We start from the raw sequence: 24918 nt of genomic DNA on the forward strand, positions 1-24918 counted from the left end.
TTTTTCAAGGTGAAATCGCAAGATCCCACAACTACAAGGAAGAAAATTATCCTAGTAAGTATCCATGAAGCCGAAGGTGTGGTTACTTTTTGCAAAAAAAATAATAATGTATACAAAGCTTTGTGTGACCAAGTATATTACGTAAGATACATTTGGGAATTCTTTATATTGATGACAAAGACTACCTGTTTTTGCACACTTCTTATTCAGTCTGAGTGAAGATGTCTTTGTGATGATACAATAGCATGAGTGAGTAGATTGTAAATTCCAATAATTATTGACGTCACATATTGCATATAACTGATGGAAACACTATATTAGAATCATATTTTCATATACATCTGTATTTATTTACTTCATACTGGGTGATCCATTGAAACCAGAAAACTTACTAATTCAATCATTAATAAGGTGGTGTGATTGAAATTAATTTATATTTCTATATATGAAAGCATACACAAATTAGTTACAAAACGAAACAAACTTGAGCTCTTTTGCTTACGTACATGTTGAGAAAATAACATTTGAGCTGGATCGCTACATTTCCGTTTACGCACTCCAAGCAGTTGGGCATCTTCAGGATCACCGTCAACGCCGTCAGTAAGATCGAAACGTTGAAGAGGAAAAAGGGTTTTGTTAAAAAAGCCAAACCGATCACAGATGAGTTATGTAAAATAGTCCAAGCCAAATCTCTAAAGTTCATGAGGGCTCAGGCAAAAGATATCAGGGTTTCACACCAAACTGTTCAGATAACTATTAAAATAGTGGGCAGAATGAGCTAGTGAGGCTGGTGATTTAATTAGATTCAAATAGTCCAATCTATAGCAATGCCTAAAAAAGGCATGTAAGAGGCCTAATATTGGAATTAAATAATTTCATAAAAACTGTATATTATTCATTTGACAGGCTTGATTTTTAAAATAAGTAAAGGGTGATTCAAAACGAGCGGTTTTTTCAAGTAGGGATTTTTTGGCAGGCGCGTGCGAGTTCTGTCAAATTCATACATCATTTTTAATCGGTATTTTTTTTACAATTCTTCATGGAAAGATATACGCCACAACAACGTGTACAAATTGTTCAGCTGTACTATGAAAATCAGCGTTCAGTGAAATAAGTTTTTCGCAAAATACGCCCAACTTATGGTCCACACAATCGACCTTCAGAATCCACAATTCGAAGAATAATCGAAAAATTTGAAGGGGCAGCAACTTTCTGGGATACCCCGTCGTCTGGTACGCCACGTACAGCTCGCAGCGTAGAAAATATTGCGGGTGTAGCTGAGAATGTATCCAAAGATCGTGAAGAATGGATTTGCCACCGCTCTCAACAACTTGGCTTGTGGTATGCAACAAAAATTGAAGCACATGGTCTCCACGATATTTGGTTCCATCAAGACGGTGCCACTTGCCACACAGCGCGCGTAACAATGAACTTATTTGGACATCATTTTGGTGAGAAATTAATTTCACATTTTGGTCCGGGGAATTGGCCACCAAGATCGTGTGATATCACCACACATTTGGACTTTTTTCTTTGGGGCTACATAAAGTAAAAGTCTATGTGGATAAACCAGCGACGATTGAAGCATTGGAAGCAAATATTGAGCGAGTTATTCGTGAGATTCCGGTCACAATGCTCGAACGCGTCATCGAAAATTGGCTCGAAAGAATGGACCATTTAAAGGTTAGTTGAGGCCAACATATAAAGGGGATTATTTTCTAGAAATAATTGTAAAGGATTGTTTTTTCGGTTCATAATAAAGTTTTGACCATAATATAATATTTTATGTGTTTTATTTCTACAATCCAAAAACAGCTCGTTTTGAATCACCCTTTATATGTTAGATCAGGGATGTCCAACATTTTAATATAATTGGCCGGATTGCCACTTCAAATATTTTCATGGGCTGCAGTACCTTTTAAATTAAATTTCATTAAATAAGGCTACATAAAACTAAACTAATAAATAAAAAGTTACTTCAACTTTAGAGCAAATATAACTTTTGTCGGCTGAACTGCTTCAAAAAATACCTATTTGGCAACCTCGTTTGAGTCTCAGAAAATACAAGATACCGTCAAATATTGTATGGTTGTACGTATTATGTGCGTTCTACGAATTCTGATGATATTGTGAGAACTTTGCTAAACATTCTAATTGAAGAAAGAATTAGTAGTAGGCTGCACGTATAAATTAGGCTGGCTGCAATGCAACCCACGGTTCCTTTTTTGAACATGCCTTTGTGAAACTATTTAAATCTCATAAATACTTTTTTTTCAATAAGAATATAATAAATTGTCGATAAATGTCCTTTTCAACTTATGTTATGTCATTGTAGTAATTTCTCAGTTCTTCACCACATTTGTAGGGGGCACGCTTGAGTCTTCGCTTACAGGTGTCTAGTATTATATGGTCAGGATGACCATTTTAATTTAGGGTTTCATTTTTTTACGTAATATTATATATATAATATATTTCTGAGTTGAACATTCTTCGAATTTGTTAAAAAGTAATTATTAAAAATTGATTTTTTTTGTTCCAATGAAAAACCAAATCCTATTAAAATTACATTTGAGTAGATGTACTATCCTTGAGTTTTAAGGACTTTATTTACCTCTGTACTTTTTTTGACGCAATTTGCCTACTTAGTTTAGGTTACTAATATATGAGGCACTTCCTCCTTCTTAGTCCTAATTCATTATCAGAAGAATCATTTTTTTTTTTTTAAATTTAATAGAAAGTTTGTCTGAGAGGAACGACATCTGTTAGTTGTTTCAAATATAATTTAATATATTATAACAAAAATATATTTTTACAGATAGATAAATAAAATGAAAGTTTTAAAACTTGAAAAATATAATGTGGTCAGGCAAGTTATATGAAAATGTTAAAATAGACCCATTTGTCAGCCATATAAAGCTTTTCTATCTCTTGAAAGATATTCAAAATAATTACTACAATGTCTTCCAAAGTATAATGAAATGTATACAAACCTGACAAACTTGTGAATTGTTCTTTAAAAATATCAATTTAACTTATGCTTACAATAACTGAATCCAGAATCATATATACACAATTATTTTATAGAAACTATAATAATTAATTGATCAAGAATGAACTCAAAGATAAAATTTTGTTATACAATGTAAAAAATTGGGTATCATTTATATTATATCTTCTTCGATGACTTGTACTACAAATGTGGTGCGTCAAAATTGATACATTCTTGAACAAAAAAAAAAGAGAAAATCCAATTTCAATCTTGTATATTTTGTGTTTATACATATAGATTTAAATATTTCATAGACATAATTCTGTCAATTAATGCAAGGTTTGGGACAAACCTTGCATTAACTGTGGACCAGTCAACGCATGACAATTTTACTGCAGAGGGTTTGAAATTATAATAATAATGAACATGAATCCACTGTGTACTCAAATGGAAGTTTATTAACCCACTGCTCCAAAAAAATAACACTATTTTAACATCAAAAACTGTGTTTAACGCTAAATCAAAGGAAACCCTGAGCTTGATTCCTTGCAACTACCGATTGGTCAATTACACTCTGAACACTTGGAATTTTAATCTTCAACAAGGTATAATTTATTATTTAATAAAGTCTTGCAATGGAGGAGATGGGTTTCCTTCATTACTGTTGTCAAAAGTGGCCTCTCCATCCTCACAAGTCTCTTTCCATCCACTTTTTTTGATAGCTCTCTGGATAGTCTGTTGTGAAACCCTGAAATCTTTTACGTGGGCCCACACAAACTTGATGGGATTGGACTGGCCTGTTTTTTTAACTTGTTGAGGCCCAGTTTGGCCTTTTTGCCAGAACCCTGATCGCTTTCCAACGTTTTGGACTTGCTGAGGGCGAAGACAGTGGGCCTGGAGACGCACAGCTCCTTGGAGTCGTCGAATGTAAATTTGTCCATCACGTACAAGTGTCATTTTCTCAGCTTGTACGTAAGGTAGAGAGCTCAGATTTGTTTTATTTTGTAAAAATACATTTAAACCGAGTGTCTAAAATTTTACAAAAGATTAAAGGTGTTTTTTCTTCTTCATTAATACTTTTGAGTGTGTAAATGGTACCTATTTAGTTGAAAAAACTATTTTATCCTCCAAGTCATATCTTAATCGTTTCTGGAATGTAAGCCCTGTTCAAAAATGAATAGGTGGAGTAGAGTGTAGATCTGATTGTGTAAAAAAAAATATTCATTTCAAATTAAGATTAAAATTACTTATCTAACTCAATAAATATCAAGTGTAGAATCCTATGTTGTAATAAATAGTTATGAATTGACTTTTGAGCCTACGTGTGTTTTGTATAGGAATTAAATCTTCTTTTAAGCCCTTTAAACAAATTTCTTACAATATACAGGGTTGATCTTATCTAGTAGTACACTTAATTTAAATTTTAATAAAAGAGAAACATATAATTGTCAATTGTCTTCAAACTCGGTGAGAGATAAGTTTTGTAACTCAAGATTCCTTATTTAAAGTTTTTACTCAATTAAAAATAAATAAACCCAGAACAATTAAAATAGAGTAAAAAGAAAATACTTTTTGAAGCTTCTTTAACATGGTATGCCCCCATAACTATATCCAAGAGCTCCAGTCAGCTTCAGTGAGACATGTCTTCAGAAAAATAAATAAAGCCGGAACCATGGGCATGGGTGTCGTGGACAGCAAAGGCAAAGTTTGCCTTCCCATTTTTGTGGAGAGGAAAACGGCTCAATGCAGATGCTTAACTCGAACTTCCGGATAAGTAAGTGCTATCTTGGACCAGAGCAAAGTTTGGGGACAACTTTCTTTTCCCTCTGTGTCATCTCGCTGCTAAGACACAGGCCTTCCTGTGAGACAACTTTCGGAGTTTTTGGATCTCTACATGTGGCCACCCTTCTCTCTAGACACCAAAATTTTGGACTAGTTTATCTTGGTGTGTGTGGAGGAGAGGGTGTGTGTTACTCCTCAGAGGTGTTAACAGTCTCTGGAAGCTTCCATCAAGAAGGAGTGGACTAAGCTTGAGTCTGTCGACATAGTCGAGGCTTGCAAGGGATATAGGTCTTGTATTGAGGCCATTATTACAGCTGAGGGCTCACATATTGAATAGAAGGTGTGCCAAGGACTAATGTCAGTTGATTTTGTTTAAATAATGCCCTCACAAAACTTGTCGTTTAAATTTTACTCTTTAAAAATTGAAAATAATAAAATGTTTACGTCTAAAACAGATCAACTCTGGAAATACAATGTGGGGAACCAAATTAGAAACATTTATTCCAATTAACTGTGACACGCTGATTCTCATAATGCAAACAGGTTAATTCAATAATTCTTCAAGAATGAAAGATTAATTCCAACAACTTTAGACCATGAAAAACATGGTTGAGGTTCCCCACTACAACAAAATTTGCATTCCTGTTGCATTCCTATAACTTTGTGTCTGCCTTGAGATTTGAGAATTGAACTCGCAGGGAACATTTTTTTTAAATGTAAAAAGAAGATCAGCAACGTTGTTCTGATCCTGTGTATTCTTAATAATAGTTGTATTATGTTGAATTTGGGTGATTAATATGGACGCACACTTATACCTATTAATTAATAATAATTAACTAGACCCTTGATATAAAAAAATGAGATATCTACAATTAAAATGAAGCGAAAAACGCATAATACGAAGTATCAAAAGAGTATACTTTTTTTTAATTGTGCCATCTTTAAGATTAAATTCTCAAAACGTTAGTAAGTTAAAGCAATGCTTCTACAATAGTTTAAAAAATAAAATTCCCTTCGTCGATTTAACTCTATAACTTTAAAGGAAGAACATGATTTTTTTTATTTATCATAATACACAGATTATTTAAATCAAACCACGTCCATGAAAAACCTTATTTTTTGTATACATGAAAGTTATTTTCAGGTTTAGATTCATGAAGTTATAAATAATCTTGGGCTCCATATTCCAAACTTTTGTTGTTTTGGTTTAGTCCTATATAAATGAGTGAATTAAAGTTCCTAGTTAGAAAAGGTGCGCTTTTTCTCTCTATTCAAATTATAATTTTCTAATTAAGATTAGTTATTTTTGAAAAAATATATATATTGATTTCAAAGATAAGAGTTGTAGAAACGACAGAATATCTTTAATATTTGACGCATAGGGCTATGAGCAAAGTCAAATCACTAATTTGTTAGTTTCATATAAGTTTCAAATGTTTTTTAAATTACTCAAATTTTTTTATTTCTTGGTTTTGGTAAAGGTATTCTTGATTAATGTCAAATTTAGTTGATTTTTATACTTCATCAATTCATTCTGTAATAATATAGAATCTTATACAACTTTTAAAAGGTTTAGCCTTTATATATGTTTATTATACAGGCTAAATTGTTATCAATTTATAATATGAGTGGTAAATTGTATGTTGTTTTATTTAATACCTTGAATATAATTATAATTATTTTATTAACATCTTTACGGTACACAAACCATACACTAAGTAAGAAATACTGGAATTACAATTTTAAATTATTTTTAAATAGTTTGATCATAGCAATATTTGGGTTATTTACAATTTTGGTCCATCAACCGACTTTTTTCTTGCAGTAACAGAAATTTTCAAATTTGATGTTATAAATTAGATTTCTTGTTCGACAGGGGGTTCGTAGCCCTCTGGTCTCTCAATGGTATCCCTGGTGCTAGGATCATAGTTGTGATCTTTCCACTGATCTTCTCCATGAAGATCCATCAATTTGTTAAAATCAAATTTAGGCTTTTTGAGAACCTTTTACATTTCTGAAATTCAAGTCGTGAAGAGGGTACATTCAACTGCAGGTCTTTTGAACGTCGACAGCCAGTGATTCAGGGATCAGCTTTTAGAGGACGTCCTTCAAATGGCAGTAAGAAATTTCACAGGTCATGATGTAGACCATCTAGGTTCTGATTTGACGGATCTGTTGCAATTGATTGTAATAAGTAGTACCAATTCTGTAAGCATGGATCAAAACCATCGTTGGTTTCTACATCAGCATTTGCCTCAATCAGAGATTTCCACTTCTTGACAAAGGATCTCAGCTTATCTGTGATCAAATTCATTCCATCGAAGTTACTAAGTAATAAACATATTATTAAATGAACTGGTGACTCATATTTGAATATTTCCATCAAATAAATCATTATTTATCGAGTTGGGGAAAATATGAACTTAGACGCGAGTGATAGTTTTTGTAGTTGCAAAATGACTGTGTTTTACAGTTTCAAATGCTGTACCATTATTTTTTAATTCTATTATAATATAATCACTAGTGCCTGCGCTAGTTAGGGATAGATGGTAAAACTAATGATTTGCTGAGAGGTCATTGGGATAAGTCTTTGTTGGACTCAAAGTAGAATTGGGAGTAGTTCCTGTATGCATATGGTCTAAGTCCTTCCTATAAATGGATAGGAGTTTGTGTTTGGCTCCTTACTATTATAGATGTTTGCAGCTAATCTAATAAACCGTCATGACAGCTAAGACAGCCATTTTAAATTTCCTTTTTTTTTTTTACATTAAGGCAGGTTATATTTTTACAACATTAAATACTAACCTGGGCACAAACCTAATCCTACCATAAGTTTCACAATCAAAAACCCCCAAAATATTAATTGTTCATATATTTCAATGAAATTACACATATATATTTCATTCGGTCAACATAAACACATTACCAAGAAAGTTTAATTATCAAAGTCTAAAAAATATGTTGGGCACTAGCCTCCCCAAATATGTACATCGTCCCCCAATTAAACATAGGACGAGTTGTGACCCTGGATCTGAAGTACCTGAGTATGGTATAAGTAAAGTTGCTTTTTAAGAAAAACATTTTTTGAGAACGGAACCAGCATTGTGTACTTAAAATTTTACGGATCATAAAAATGATCCGTGGGATATTCCGTATGTTCAAAAGCTTATAGGTTATTGCAAAATAAATATAGGACGATTCTTGGATCCAAATCAGATTTACTCGGGGAGGGATTTTCTTGTTCATAAATAACTATCCTTGTTAAAAATTAATTATCTATATAGAATGTAGCATCTCTATTTATCCTGTTTTGTACTGAGAGCGACATCCTCAGGAAAAGTTGCTTTGAATAGTTATTCCGAAATTATTAAAACATTATAATTCCAAAAATAACTAATGATGATGTTCAAATAGTAGCAACATTAGGATATTCAATGTCTTTGCATTAGTAATCTGTAAAAATGTAACCTTAATCCGAATTAGTTATCTTGAAACTTTGCATAAAATGCTCATGAAATTCGAAACAAGTATGTGTCTACTCTTAGTTTCGGATCCGGATTCCAAAGTTTGAGTACCCAAAAACTCAAATAATTACGTCTAAAGATTCGAACCGACCTGGATTCGAGAAAATGTGGGTCTATTCTATCTTTACATACACTTAATAAGAATAAAGAAATATGAACACTTTCTAATTCAATAATTAATGAAGGTTGATCAATGGAAATTAATTTATATTTTGATAAATTAAATCATAAACAATTAGTTAAAAAAACCTGAGCTCATTGGCTAACATACAAGTCGAGAAAAAGACATTTGAATGTGATCGACAAATTTCCAGGACCACCGTCTACGCCGTCAGTAAGACCAAAACGTTGGAAAGGAAGAAGATCTTTGTCAAAAATACCAAACTGGATCCGTAGGAGTTAAAGAAAACAGTCCAGATCAATCCCCTTGAGTCCATGGGGGCCCATGCAAGAGATCTTTGGGTTTCACACCAGACTTTTAGAGAGCAATAAAAAAAGTGAGTGGAAAGGCCACTTTTGACTCCAACAATGAAGGAAACCCACTTTTAAGACTCTTTTGAATGAGTTTTTTTTTCTCTTTTTTGACAATGTTGGCCTTCCTACTTCTCTGATGCCAACCCTCTTGGCCACATCTTTTAGTTACATGTCATGGGGAAGGCCTGCAGTGTCGGTTTTCCAAACACTGGGATACTCAAAGTCATTCTCAGTCAGCACTGGGACGCTATGACAGAGGACTACATCTGAAAGGGTTCTAGGCCTTCCACTACTGCCTGGAAGTCATCATTGCCACTAAGGCCGGCTACCTCAATGATTAAGAGAGCTCAGACACATATCTATTTATAGTATTCATTTTGGTGAAATTCTATTGTTAAGTATTAAATTATACTCTACAAGTACTCTCTTATTCATTCGGTCCAGTCCAATCTTAGGACCGGTCCTTACGACTGTCATTCCTTCGGATTGTAAGAACCAGAACAAAATCAAAAAGAAGAAATAAAGTTGATTGACATCATCATAGACCGAACTTCATACACTTTGTAGGACTGAACTGGACTTAACCAAGACTAAACTGGACAGGCCTGCAGTCCTCAATCCTAAAGAGCGATCGTCACAAGCCTACTACGTACCCAGTTAGACATACAAGTTCAATGATTCTTCCAATTGTTTTAAATGTGTAGGGCGATAACAATCAATGAACTATCATAAGGATTAATCATTAAAATATTTATTGACTTCGACATACAAATATAGGTATTTATTTTATTTTAAGTAGAGTTTTTCTTATCAAGAGGATCGGACTTATTTAAAATAACTGATGGAATTCTTTTTTTTTTAGATAATGAGGAACTGTTGATAGGATTTTCAGGTCCTACTAAAACAATGTCCTTTCATTATCCCAATCAAAGAAGATTGTTTTAACTCGCTCATATTCAACTTGTTTCCTGCTGTACCCACATATTATGCTCAGAGGATATGTTATTTTTTACATCCTTCGTTGATAATAAGTAATAACTGATGATGGAAATCCAGTTTGGAATGGGCATGTAAAAAAAAAAGAAACCGAAAATCAACTTGATAACCATGACGTTTACATTAGATCAGCTAAAATCAGCTGTGACAAGAGAGGAAGGAGAAAAGGATATAAAAAAGGACATTTGCTACAATTACTCCGATTTTGATCACCAATTCTATCTTGAGTCCAACAAGGACTTACAATTATAACTCCGCAACAAATCCTCAGGGTTATACTTGGTCTTTTATGAGCACACACGAATGTTCAATCAAGTGACCAATTGTACCCCAAACATATAGGAGAAACAAATAATAGATTATAATTTTAAGCCAACACGAATTGAGAACTACAAAAATACCCCAACATTCGGGGGTACAATGGGGGAATTTTGAGGGGCTCTTCGTTATTTCTTCAAGTATCGATGGTAAGTTTGCATCCTTTATCCGAAATCACCTCCAACATGCAGGGCACAATTTGAGGAACATAATGGGCTCTTAGTAGTTCCTTCAACTATCGACAGTTGGTTCCATCCTGTTTTGGACCCAACGGTACACGAAAACACACTCGTTATTCAGGGTACAAAATGTCCGTACACCATTTTTATATATAAACATTTTTGATTATGCTACGATGATTAGAAAATTATAATACCATCTCTTATAAAAAAAAGATGTCAATATTTACTTCATTGGATGTATATAATTAATGATTGGATGACACATTGCCAAAACCCATTTTTGTCAAATAACCACTTTGCCTAAACAAATATTATATTTATTTAATGATGATTCATGCTGAATTTACATGTAATTATTATTCACATTCATGTAACTTAAATTTTAAAACATAAAATATTAAATTATTTGCCACTAATTATAATCATTAAGTTTTTATTAATGAATAATAATGGATTCACTTAATTATGAGGATATTTCAAAGTTGGCTTGAATCTATATTAGAGCCGTTGTAACAAAACTACTGAATAAATAATTAAATTAAAAACACAAAAATTATTTAAAGACGTGAGGGAGTCTGAAATGATTCAATTATCTTTATTTTAAATGTGAATGTCTGTGTGTATGTTTTTCAATCACGCCCGAACTAATTGATGGATTTTCCTGAAATTTTTCATGTAGGTTCTTATGGCTCCAGAAACGGTTCCAGTAACATTTTTTTGGTTCCTCGAGGCCATGGAACCCTTTAAATAGCATTTTTAGCACTTAGCCTGTACAACCTTAGGGCCAGGGTGTATTTATGGTATTAGAAGGGTTCTTAAATGCATAGGCAAGTGGCAGTGGAAAATTTTTAGCCTACCTCAGGAACCACTGGTCCAAACCCTTGGGGGGGGGAGGTGTATTTTAGGATATTTGAAGGGGTTCTTGGTGTTTAGAAATACAGCGGTGTTATACTTTAAATATAATTTCGGCCCAGTACTTCACTTGTACAGCCTGAGGGTTGGGGTCATTTTGGATGTAAGAAGAGTTACTTGATGCTTAGGGAAGCGGCGGAGGATACATTTAACTTGACACAGGCCCAGCAGTTCGTCTACACAACCTGAGGGCAAGGGAATATTATAGCATATTGGTGGGTAGGATTATTGGTGCTTAGACACGGAGTTACAGTGCAGTTTAGACTACCTTGAAGCCTCGTACTTCACCTGTACAACCTGAGAGCTATGGGGTATTTTTGGATATTAGGAAGTTTCCTTGGTGCACAGGAAAGGGGTGGCGGATAAATGTAACTGGCCTCGGGTCCATCAGTTCACCTGCATAACTCTTGGGCTGGTGTGTATTATAGCAAATTAGAAGGGATCCTTGGTGCCTAGAAACGCAGTGACCCCAGAGTTTAAAATGAATTTACAATCTGAGATCCAGCGTGTATTTTGGGATATTAGGAGGTTTCCTTGATTATCAGGCAAGCAGGTGCGAGACTGCGAGTTTGACGTCTGACCCAGAATGAAACAACTAATTCCTCATTGCATGAAATAAGAGTGCTTATTTAATGCCTATATATTATTATACTCATGCTAAAAAACAAACATGAAAATACTTCTTACAATTTTACAGTTTTTATTTTTGTTTTATATTAAGCAAAAAAGTTATAAAGTAATTTTAATTTTTTAATGTCCTTGGCAACATCAGGCAAACTTACTTTAGTATTAATTAATGAACACTTAATGACTACAACTCTGCATAACTGCATCCAAACGAAGTTGAACAAAGGTTATATTCTGCGTTTTTTATTTGTTTGTTCGTCACCAGGATTAAAAAAAAAGTTAAATATTGATTTTGATCAAACTTGGTCATCATATTATATGGTCACACTAAGAGGCCATTAAATTTTGAGATATTTAGGTCAAAGGCATTATGTAATGTAAAAATGCATAATTGGCTTTAACTTTAGAACAATTGAGATACATCACTCAATTTGCTTTAAGGCAGAGGTTTAGGGCTCTACTGAGTGCCCATTCTCGTATGTTTGTATTAACATAATTTATGATAACACTATTTTAGGTGCAGATTATAAGATTTATGTTCCTTTTTAGTAATTATGACCATATCTATTTAAAATCTCAAGTTTCATATATTGGAATATATATATTTAGCAAAAAAAAAAAATCCCCAATAAAATACTCAAAAATGCCATTTGTACATATAGATTTTTGTCAATTTTCCAGAAATTTCACCAACTTTTTTTGATCAATGTAAATATTAATATATTTCAAGGATATTACACATTTGTGTTTATGGAACTCTAGATATCTGAAATAAAGACGCCATTTATATTTTGTACAAGGTTATACCTTAACGCTTTTCCGTCTGATGTTGACTTCCACCATGCTTTTTAAGGGTGACGTCAAAGAGTATATACTGTTAGTGTTAATCATATAATTTGTAGTATTATATGCTTTTAATATACTGTTGTTATACTGGATGAAGTCAAAATCTGTCTATCTTGCTTTGGAATCGGTACGGTTCATCAAATATATAATTCTAGCAGGTCCAATTACATGATGGTATTTCCCTTGTATTTCTGTTAGCCCTACTTTTCCATAAGATTCAGTTTTTCTTTTCAACAATTATACATAAATATGAGTAAAATAAGGACTGAATATATTGGGATTTAACATTTCTGAAATTTCAAAATAAAAATTTTACCAAATATTAATCTTCCTTACTTTTTTACTACAAACTAGCGGTAGTTCCTATAGTAATTAGGTGTCAGTTAAAAAAAAAAAATCAACAATTCCCAAGAAAATTCTCAGGGCTACTACTCCTTTTTTTTATGTGGACACTAACTCGTAACTAATCAATACTTTAATACAATCATATATAATGTCTTTGAATAAGATATAAAATAATAATATTCAAAGTACTTCAGTCTCTAGGGCACTCACTAACAAAAACACGAAACTAAATACAAAACGCCTGGTAGAGTTGTTTCATGTTGATATAACAGCGTTATTGCTTGATTCAAGTCTTAACATATACTGTAAATGCATATGAATTATGATATACATAAGAGGAAAATCACAAATTTAAAAAAAAATACAGTATGAGTTCTCCTTGCAAAAGGTTGGCTTAATAGTTTCCGACCTACCCAAGATACGAGACATTTTTCATTATATTTCAAGATAGTCTCCTTGCAACTCAACACACTTCTTCTAACGATGCTCCCATCTCTGTAATCCTTCTAAAGAGTCTTCGGCGTATTTCCCAGCAAAATAATTGTACACGATATTTTTTTTATTTTTGTCTTAATTACTCCTAGATGGATTGACTTAGACGCGTCAAGTTTTAACACAACAAACTTTTATATATCTGCTTTTGTTTGAATTTATTTAAAGGTAACACATTCAAAAACAAATAATTAATTACAGCTCGATTTGTGATTTTTTCCATTTTCACAAAAATACTCACTTTAACTGACTTAAAAGATGTTACAGAACAAATATGATTTCAAAATGAATGAAACTTTAGTGAGTAATTGTTAACAGGTTATCGATACTTGTTTTTAACGAGTGCTGCTATCTTTTTGTTGTGGTCGGAGACTTTTTAGACCACCCTCGTACAGGCACACGCCTCCAATATTTCATTAATACAACTACATTCCTGTTAATTAGATCAAAGTATCTTTATAATATACATCAGGGAGCACTATATACAATGAACCTTATTACTGTTTTTAATAAATTCAGACATAAAGATAAAATTTCCTTTATTAATAAGATTTAAGTCTTATCAATAATGTTTAACAAAAGCTTTTAAAAAACTCTTTACTAAATACAAATATCGTTGAATGTACATATTTATTTCCACAGAATTGGCAGCAAAAACGTATCTGCATATGTACACGCGGGGGCAAAAATGTGGGGAAATGACATTGATAAACTTGCATGTTTCTAAAAGCTTGCCTTTGGAAAATTTATTTGGCAACTTTCTTATGGGATTACTCATTCAGTGAAAATTCATCTTTGGTAAGGCTCGCTGTGCAGAAGAATCCTTTATTTAATATAAATAATAATCCGACTCAAGCTATCACTAGGCTAAGGATTTGTAAGCAATCCATCAATCACTATAGAAACTGCTCACTTAGATATTCGTTGTAAAAACTGCTCTTTTTGTTGTTTTTTGTCTGAAAATTTCTCCTATTTTTTACACAAGTATGAAATAAATAGAGAAAATTCGGATTTTAATTCGATTGCACAAAAGCTTTTGATGATTTTTCGATGGAATATCCATCTCCCAAACCTTCCTTCATTAGGCTCTCATTTCAGAGGTAAAACTTTCTATTTGATGTAATTCGAGTGATTATTAAATGATCGGATATGTGAGGGACCCGAATTATGACAATAGCCAATTAGAGAAAGGAGAAATTTGCTTCAAAATGTATTGTTAAATACTCCCCCTTGAATCTTCCATCAAAGAAAAAATACTTTTTCAACAAGTTACAAATCCTGAACTTACATTCATGCAAAAGTTTGCCTGTAAAATCAATGGTGGTGATAGTGAAATACCTCATTTTAACGAAACTTTTGGAGATCTCATCAATTTTACATTTACTCTAGCTATTATTTTGAATAGTAAAGGATATTTTAATATGTTTCAAACTACCAATACTGATTGAGGACAAAAGTTGACGGAAGAAAATCTTTTTGAAATCATAATTTGTTTATTTAATATAGCAAAATTTATGAATAAATTATTATAAATTTCAAACAAAACCCACGATATTCGGCCTTCTCTGTTAGGATTCCAAGGGACGATCAGTTTTCATGGAACTATGCAGGGGACAAATTACCCTACTACCACTCATTGTCAGATAAAAACTTAAAGTTCTTGCACCATTTCATGAACATTTATAGGAAATTTAAGAGCCCTTCCGGATTTTCAGAATAGTTACTGTTTTATTCTTTTATTTAAATATTATATAACTACTGTTCAATCTTTTTTATGAAATGTTGAGCTATTTGGTGCCTTTATTTTGTTTATATATTCATTGTCGAATTTTATAAAAATAATGTTGAGTTGTAAATGGATTGATTACTAACATCGTATATAGCAATTTTTCAAGATGTTGGACTTTGTTTTAGAAAATTAATTTTTAAGTAAAATGTTTATTGGTATATATTTACATATATATAACTTCTCTGAATAAATAAAGTCATTAAAAAACACTCAGAAATTACTTTAAATTATCCTAATAAATCTGAATTTTCCTCTGATAACAAATTGCTAAATTTTTGATATTTGGAGTGTTCCTCATTTTTCTAAATTTTAGCGGTCTATTTTTTTTTTTCCTCATTTGGCCAAAAATATTGCTCAAAAATCTAGTAATAATTGTTTAGTTCGAACCAGAGACAACATAAGTAATATTTATCGATAATAAATAAAAGCATACAACAGTAATTCGAATGGGGGAAGTGCTAATCACTTAATTATTCGTTATGAATTATCATTATTCATATTCATCGATGGGAACAAATATAAATCAGATTAGCTGGGGTTTCCATATTGGTATGACATTTTTCGATGGACGAACAAGGTTGGTCATAACGAAGAAATGAGGGACGTTCAGAAAATTGTTAGCTAGCTGAAATCATCCAATCCCATGTCCCATACAAATGATCAAAATACGGTAAAGTTTGCTTAGACCAAGTTGGCACATTAGCTTCATATTAATATAGATACTATATACCCCATGTAAAGTGTTTAAAATAATAATCACGAAAGTATAAATTGTTTCGAAATAATAACATCATCAAAACGTACTATTTTATATGGTTACTAATGCAGACAATATAAAATAACCACTTACCAAGAGCCATCATCACGTGTCATGGAAAATACTGATTACCTTTAAAAGAATTAAACACATTTGTGAGATTTGAAGCAATTAGTCTTCACAAGCTCATAAAAAAATGTGGATCAGAGTCAGACAGATAGACACTGGACTTGGATTTACAGAGTGGAAATATTTATAATTATGAAGCAATTATATCACAGAAATTCAATATGAAGGGCCGTATGCAGCGAAGGCATTGGACTGACTCATAAATCCTCTCATTAAAAATAAATTATTAATGATGTTTTAGAGGCTCTACATATAACCATTGGTCTGTAAAAACCTATTAAAGAAAATAAGTCACTCGTTCTCATGGAAAATGCCTAAGAGTTTGAGTCTCCATTTGACATAAACCAACAGTCAAAATTAATTTAAAATGGACCATTATCCTTCGAATATTCACATAGAAATGTATATATTTATATTATGAGTATATCTTTTTTAATGTTTTGACAGAAGAACAATTATATTATGTATGTTCTGTGTACATACATTAGGGACGCCCCTTTTTCAACTTTCCTCGAATTTTCATTAGGGCTAGGAAAGAAAAGTGGCCATAAAATAACCTAAACATGATGTCATTGTTCGATGATAGCATCTTTAGGTCTCATATTTTGGTCTAAGTTTGAAAAAAGCAAAAATTAAATAATTACTTTCTGAACATGTAAAGAAAAACAACAAAAAAACATCTGCAAAACATTCACAAATCATTCAAATTTTTGACAATATTACCTCTTTTTGCTCCTTAGAATGGCTATAAATAAAAATCTATGTAAGATAATTATTAGGGCATATCAATCTCAATCATAATGATTCCGTGTAAAATAAGAAATAATGGTTGGATCTTCTCAAACAAAGTTTCTGAACATTAATTCAACTTAAGAGCAATCTAGAGACTAAAAGATTTTGTTTATGTTTGAATGAAAATATACCATGTTCACACACATATTTTTGACCTAATAAATAATAATGTAGCACTATTAATGAAATGTTCGCTGGAGTTTTGTATGTAGCATCGAGCGTGTATATTAGGTGCACTGTATATAGTGATCCCTGATATATGTCATACACATATATCGTATATAAGAAATATATGTGTAGTCATTTTTAACAAAATCTCATAGGCGCTTGCCATATAGCATCCAGCCTGTATATCAGTCCTAACATCATATAATTATTTTTTTGTCAAGCTATTATTGTTATTCTTGAGAAAATAACATCTATCATTTATATATTAAGTAACTATGTGTGAGTATGCTCATGAAAAATGGAAACAACATTGACGATTTCATGGATAGTTATCTTCCATATTTTTAAGCAAAGTTTGTCTGTTTGACGGCGCCTAATAACTCCGGGTAATACTGGATAATTCCTGAGAAATAAAGTAAGCCTTTGTTTAATTATGTTAGTTTGTAGCATTAGGGTAAGAGAGTGGCGACATCTTGTGGCAAAATAATGCCCCTCTAAGAATGATAATATTATTTAATATAAGATAACGCCACTTTACTGATTATATACTTTTTTAGTTAGCTCATGACCTATTGATTAGATGGACCTGCATTAATTAATTATAACTAAGCGTTCTAGTATTACAGTCACTCTCGTCTGAAATTGGAATCTTCGTATATATCCTTCTCTAGGAGTGACCATGAGTCGAACCTACGCACAATGAGTTCAATAGAAGAATTGTTCCTTCCGAATACATTGACCATCAAGTGTGGAGCAACGTACTTTGAATGAGATGTCCAGCCTAAAGATGAGATCGTATAATAATGCAACGGTGCGTAGTTGTTTCACTACCACCTGAGATCATATCCTCACGAACTGTGATCGAAATTCGAAAAAAAAGTATAGAAACAAACCAACCTAGTGTATAATGTACATAGGTATGTAGTGTACTCATATATAACTATGTACATACCTATATGTAATATATACTCCTGTTAATAAAGGTGTAATTAAAAAATAAAGTTATTTTTTTATGGCAATGGAAACGCTGGAATATACAGACATAAAGATTGTAAAAAGTTAAAATCAGAGATTATTTATGTACCTACCAATGTGATCATCAGTTAATTTTTTTTACATATAAATCCTTATATTACTATACAGGGTTCGGAAGTAAAATGTGGACTGAATGACTGGTTTTATAAAAATGTCAATAATTTTATTTTTTGACAAATAATTTTGAATTTTTTTTTACAAAACTTTGAAACAGACCTTTTTTGACATGTTCACTCAATATGACCGCCCTCAGCAGCAATCACACAGCCTTCACACGGCGGCGGAAAATCTTGCAGGAGTTGATGATAAACTTTTCGGACAAGTTGTTCCACTCCTACACAATGGCAGCCTTCAGGTAGTCCACGTTCGGGTGAGATGCCTGGTTAGTCTTCCCTCTCCAAAGTGCCCCGCCAAGCAAAGTCCAACAGGTTCAAATCTGGCGAAGATGATCGCCACATGTCCTTGGGCCAAACATCAGCCATGTTGTTGGTACAAAACTTCTGACATTTGGCTGATGTGTGTGAGGGTGCACCATCTTGGGTCCACACATAGTTGTCCTCTGGGTAGGTGGGCTTGAGCCATGGAAGTATGGTGAACCTCAGCATCCTGTAGTAGGTCTCCTGGCCGATTTTCTCCCCAACCTTAAAAAAGAAGGGATGCATCTTTTTGCCATATGTTTTGTACGGAACACCCCTTTGACCTCCTCTGGTGATACCCCAAGCCAACAGTCGTTCCAACGTCTGTAGACCTGGTCCACGGTGAAAATCTTCTCGTCATAGAAGATTTTGATTTTGGATCCATTTGCTTTGATCCACGAACGAACTTTATTGCACCTCTACAGTCTCATTTCCTTCAGAGTGTCTGTCAACAGGTGGTGTTGGGTCCTTGTGTAAGAAGATTTGAAAAATGTTTATGAGTGTTTACTTATACAAAAAGAACAGGACATTCAGAATATGCAGGAAAAAATCACAAAACTTTTTTATTTTAATTACATAATTAGCATTTATTAACAGTCCAAGTTTTGCTTCTTGACCCTGTACTTGTGTGAGTATAACACATTTCCACTGACGTCATAAAATATGAAATAATTGTAGTAGACACCATCTTAGGGCTTACATTTGATATATTAATTACATAAAATGCGTTGAAAGGTATCCCTATCATCGAAAACCCACTGAACAGGCCCTGGCTACTGATATTGTGTTTTTGAAGATCTGTTTTTAGCACTCCCATAAATGTCCGTCCCCTCTAATCCCTCACTCACTACGTGTTTTTAATTCTTCATCTTGTCTCTGAGGAGCTTGAAATAAGGATGCATGAGTAGTATAAATCAAACAAGGGAATTTTGGAATCAATGTAAATGATAAATCCCTTTTGGGAGTGGACTCCTGGAGATGGGAATGTGAGAAGGAACCCTTGATATGTCATTAAAAAAAAATCCGGTTAACTGCTCTTACTTACTAGGATTACAAAGTTGGAAGATCCACTTTGACGATTTCAGAATATCTTCTTCCATAGAACCTTTTCATTCACGTCATAAATTGTATAATAACTGAAATTTGGGTGGCTCAAAATTCATATTTTACTAGACAAAATCAACAAATTTCCAAGTAAAATTGATGGGACTCCATCACCTGGAGGTCAATGATAAAAAGTTGTACACATTGTAGATAATCTTTATCAACAATGTGGAAATAAGTTTATACAACGATTTAATGACAGGTAATAACGGAATGGTTTTTTACATAGAGTAAAGTTTAACTTCTTGTTGTTTTGGTAGTCCCGTTTGAACAACCAAGAATTAACTATTTCCCTAAATACTAATGAAAAAAAGAGGTTTAATTTGTTATAAAACTGGGTTGTTTATGCCAGTAGTTCTCAAATGGGGTACGTGTACCCATTGGGATACTTGGAGGCACTCCAGGGGGTACTTCAAATTTGGACAGGAATATTTTACAAGTGGTTCATAACTCAGGGGCGCCGGCAGCGGTTGAGCTGAAAGGGCTGTTGCTTCCCCTAATTAAATAATTTTTGCCTTTTTTACAATAAAATTTAATGTTTGAATTTTTTTCCAAAAAATGTAATATTTGAAATTTAATTTAATTTTCTGTTAACAGCTCTAGAATTTTAATTTTTTTTTCAAAGAATTTGATTTTTGAGAATAACTATCAAATTTTGAATTTTTCATGAATAGCTAAGGAAATTTGTGTGGGTTTTTTTAAAAAAAACTAATTTTTGTTAACACCTATTGAGTTTTTGATTTAAAAAAAAATATATTTTTTAGATGAGATATAGATTTAAAAAAAATAATTATACTTTATGAATAGCTAAGGATTTTTGGAATATTATACCAAAAAAAAAAATTTTTCATTTTTTTCCAAAAAGTTTTAATTTCGGGATTTATTTTCAAATTATTTCCAAAAATAAAGGCCCCCAACAAAATCTAATCCTGTGGATGAATCTGCCATTAGAGCCATAAATTATTAATTTTAGTATCGGGGTACTTGGGTTAAATGCATATTTTACGTCACTAAAAAAATGTTGAGAATTCCTATATTAACCTCTCAAATGTCCGGCATTAAGAATACTAATGTCACGTGAAAATGTTCTATTCACCCCCCTCCTTCAACAAATAAACCATCACTAATGGAACTATGAAGATTCTCTTTCTCGTTTATTGAGTTGGTAAGGTCCTTAACTATTTTTTACGTACGTTAAGTTAGACATATTATGTGGTATCGTCATATTCAAAGGCAATTTATTATATTCCTTAAAAAATCCACTGGTCATAAATAATAATGATTATACAAAATTTTGATATTGATTCAAGGTCAAAATATACATTAACCATTATTTTCAAAGTTAATTGTTTCTAATTAGTATATTATATTTATACGTAAGTAATAGTAATTCGACCAATAAAAAGAATTACACATCTAAATTAGTAATACGAATTTCAATCAGTGCAAAATATGACAAAGTTTTTTAATATACAGGGTGCGGTTTTACAATTAAGAATTTTCGAGGCCAGGACATCTACCTTTTTATTTCTTAAATTAGGAGAGATATTTACAAATCAATTTATACACAAACGTAGGTACCCTCCATGAACCTAATCATTCAATCCAACTACCCTCAGCCTCAACCACGGCCTCCACCCTTGCGCGGAACCTTCTGCACGCCTTGGTCAGGTGGCCTTTATTCATATGTTTCACAGCCTCAATAATGGAAGTTCTCAGAGAAGCCAAATGGTGAGCACGCTTGTTGGATTCCCTCTCCAAGATGCCACACACGAAATAGTCCAAAGGATTGCAGTCCAGGGAGCTAGGGGGTCACATTTCCTTAGAGATCTACCTTCTTCCTTGCTGGTGTTTCCATCCCTCCAGACTCCCTGAACTCCTTTGCGACTTTGTACAAGGTGGCAGAGGACAACTTGAGAAAGTCGATGATCTCTTTGGGCGCACGGCCTGCATGGAGGGTGACAATTATTGCTGTACGACGGTAGTACTCGGAGGACATTTTCAAAACTTTATAAACAGAATTGATACAAAATTGTCTGCTGAATCTGATAAACTGGTTTTTAAAGCTGTACGACTAAGGATGCCCAAGAAAAACCGGTTTAAAAAAATTCTTAATTCTAAAACTGCACCCTGTATTTGAATATAAAGTGTAATCGAAATCTATTTGATACTTTGTAATATCTTGATTAGTGTATGGGTCCCTCAACAAACAAGTTTTTGAATGCGAAAAAATGACTTTGACTTACATGCTCCGTCTAGGAACAAACTAAACTCGCAATTCAAGATACTATAATATTTATGTATATTGGGTTGTCCATTAAAATATGAAAACTTACTAATATAATAATTAATGAAGGTTGATACATTGAAATTGAAATTTCGATAAAAAAAAAAAAAAAATAACCCTCTCTAGCTTACCTGAAAATCGAGAAAAGGACACTTGAACGCGATCGACTTTTTTAGGAATTGGATCTCCAGGACCATCGTCTACGCCGTCAACAAGTCAGAAAAGATAGATAGGAAGAAGGAATCTGTCAAAAAGGCCAAACTGGACCCGGAGAAGTTAAAAAAAACAGCCCAGGCTCTCATATTCATGAGGGCCTATACAAGAGATCTTAGTAAAAAAACATTCAGGCTAGTGCAGGGTAGCCTTTATACACCCTGCTTGGTTTTTAATGTCGTAGCTTTAATACAGTATATACACAGTCAATTTTGGGTTAAAATCAAAAGTACTTCCTTGTGTAAACGTCTTATAAGTCGAATTGACATAGAAAACAAACATTATGGATGATTTTTAGATTTAACATATTTTTAAAAGAAAAATTTCGCAATATTTCATTGCCTATATAGTTCAGAAGTGTTTTTTTTTGGTTTTTTTGTAAATAAAACTGATATTTCTAAGTACACTGCAGAATTTCAAATTTCAAATCAAAAACTAACCATTGATTAGACAAAATGGTACATTAGAGGGGATTCCCTGCCTCAACATAATGAGACCTTTTATCCACTTTCACGTTCTTCTAAATTGCAAATTCTCCAAATATTTCGAAAAAGTCGAGATCCCTCTCTTCAAAGTCTAATAATATATTTTTTTACTTCGAGACGTGACACTTCACTTCACTTAGCCATGAAACTAAAGATATTTTGAATATAAAAGGCATTTTTCTTGTTTTTTTTTACAATAATGAATCAAAGTAAAATAGTAAAGATTGGTCTTCCTCACATTTGTAAAATATAACCATTCCTAATTATTTTGTTGTGACAATCAATTTTGGCTACATAGACATATTTAAGTGAATTATATGTATATCACTCAAATTTTTGGGATGAGTTAAGATTCTCACGGATTTCAAATATACTTTAGAGGCCTTATTAGATTTAAAAGACATAGAGTGGCCCCAATATGGTCATTCAAACACAGCCATCAATTTCTTATTATTTTATAGTGACAATCAATTTTGACCACATAAACATAATAGGTATATTGTTCAAATTTGTGGTATGAGTAAAGATATTTAAAAATTTTGACTATAGTTTAGAACATTCATTTGTTATAAAAGATAATCTAGGATCTTGTACTTTTTTTAGAAAGTAAATTATAAATCTCTTTTCAATTAGACAGCTTTCAGAAAATATCTTTTGAAGCCTCTAAACGACATAAATTTAAAAAATAATTTATTAAAAGAAAATTTCGATTTTTTTTTTGGAAATGAAATTTGGAATCTTAACTATTCATTGCGGAAGAAGCCATATGGGGATCATATTTTTAATTGATGATAAAAGAACAATTTACAAATGGACAAAAATTGTTTTTTTCGGCAGTGAAAGTGATGGCGATTGTTTTTTGGGACAGTCATGGAGTTATTTTAATCCATTATCTTGAAAAATGAATAACCACTAGATGAGCATTACTTGTTAAGCTGAGGACAGATTTTCTTCAAATGAAGAGGCAATCACTTTCGTGAACAATTATTTTCCAGATAAAACGCTGAGTACTGTTTTCTCGAGTTACAGAGATGCGAGCAACGCTGTGAGATATATTTATAGTTACAAGGATGGTATGTTGGAAAAAAAAGAAGTAATGTCTTGTATTTGTTATAGATCGGTAAATTTCAGACCCACCTCGTAGAAATAGTTATTTATTAACATCTTAAAAGGTTTAAAAATGTACAAAAATTCATTTATCTATTCTTTTTTAGCATAGTTCAAACTTTAAGTTTTAAGATTTGAAAAATGATTGGGAAAAATTATGTTTTATGCCCATATTAGTTGTCGTTGGCCTGATATAGCCAAACTTGTTCATAACTCTATAAGATCGTTTATCCTCCTGTGCGTCCTTGATGCCCTCTTTAGTCTTTGGGTCTATGTGGATGAATAGAAATGAAATATTATAAACTTAATGATAAAAACATAGTCTCCAGACACAAGAGATTTTACATTTCTATAGCATTCCAAGGAACATTCTTTGTATTTTTGAAAAGGAACATTAATTTCGAGTAAAAACATTTACATTATAATGATTGTTTTATTGTACTTCAATCACAACTGGATTAAAGATACATGGAATGTTAAATTATGTAAACGAAAGAAATAATGATGTTGAAGGTGATGTCTTTGGATCATTAAGCACTGATGCATGATTATTACCTGACATTTGATGAAAAATGCCATTCATTTTTCATTCCTGCTCCATGATTTTTATCTTTAGATTAAAGTTGTGGCATATTTAAATATCAACATCATGATTCATTATCAATTGACAATTACAAATATTTGATGCGTTAAAACCGTTTGATAATTGATTTTGTAGCAATTCGTCAAATTCATATTTCTATTCTTTGTTTTAATAAAAAAAATATATATCAAAATACAATAAGGTAAAAAGTAATTTTAAGATTTTATCTGAGACTGATTTTTTTTTTTAGTTCGGTCTGAAGAGATTTTTTCTAGACCAATTGGGGTTCAGACCGGGATCTATGACTGTAGACCGAAATTTAAACGTTTTCAAATCGTGGACCAATTTTTGGGTCTCAATTGATGGCCCGAATTTATTTCCACTCTTAATTTATGAATCATTCAAATATGACATATGCAACACATTGAGTTACATAATACCTTGTTGTCCCGTTGCCCACCATTTTGAATCACAGCTTACGTGATCAACAATTAGTCAATAGGTTGGTCCAGGTAAATTGGGAAAATCTCTAAAGGCTTATTTAAAACAAAATAGATGGACTAGAA

At 32.5% G+C, this 24918-nt stretch overlaps 1 pseudogene; it reads right to left on the bottom strand.

The window, feature by feature from the left end:
• Positions 1–6627: 6627 nt before the first annotated feature.
• Positions 6628–7166, bottom strand: LOC121113853 (small ribosomal subunit protein eS1-like; annotated as a pseudogene).
• Between the last annotated feature and the right edge of the window lie 17752 nt (positions 7167–24918).

This window comes from Lepeophtheirus salmonis, chromosome 2, assembly GCF_016086655.4.
Source record: "Lepeophtheirus salmonis chromosome 2, UVic_Lsal_1.4, whole genome shotgun sequence".
Classification (NCBI taxonomy): Eukaryota; Metazoa; Arthropoda; class Copepoda; order Siphonostomatoida; family Caligidae; genus Lepeophtheirus; species Lepeophtheirus salmonis.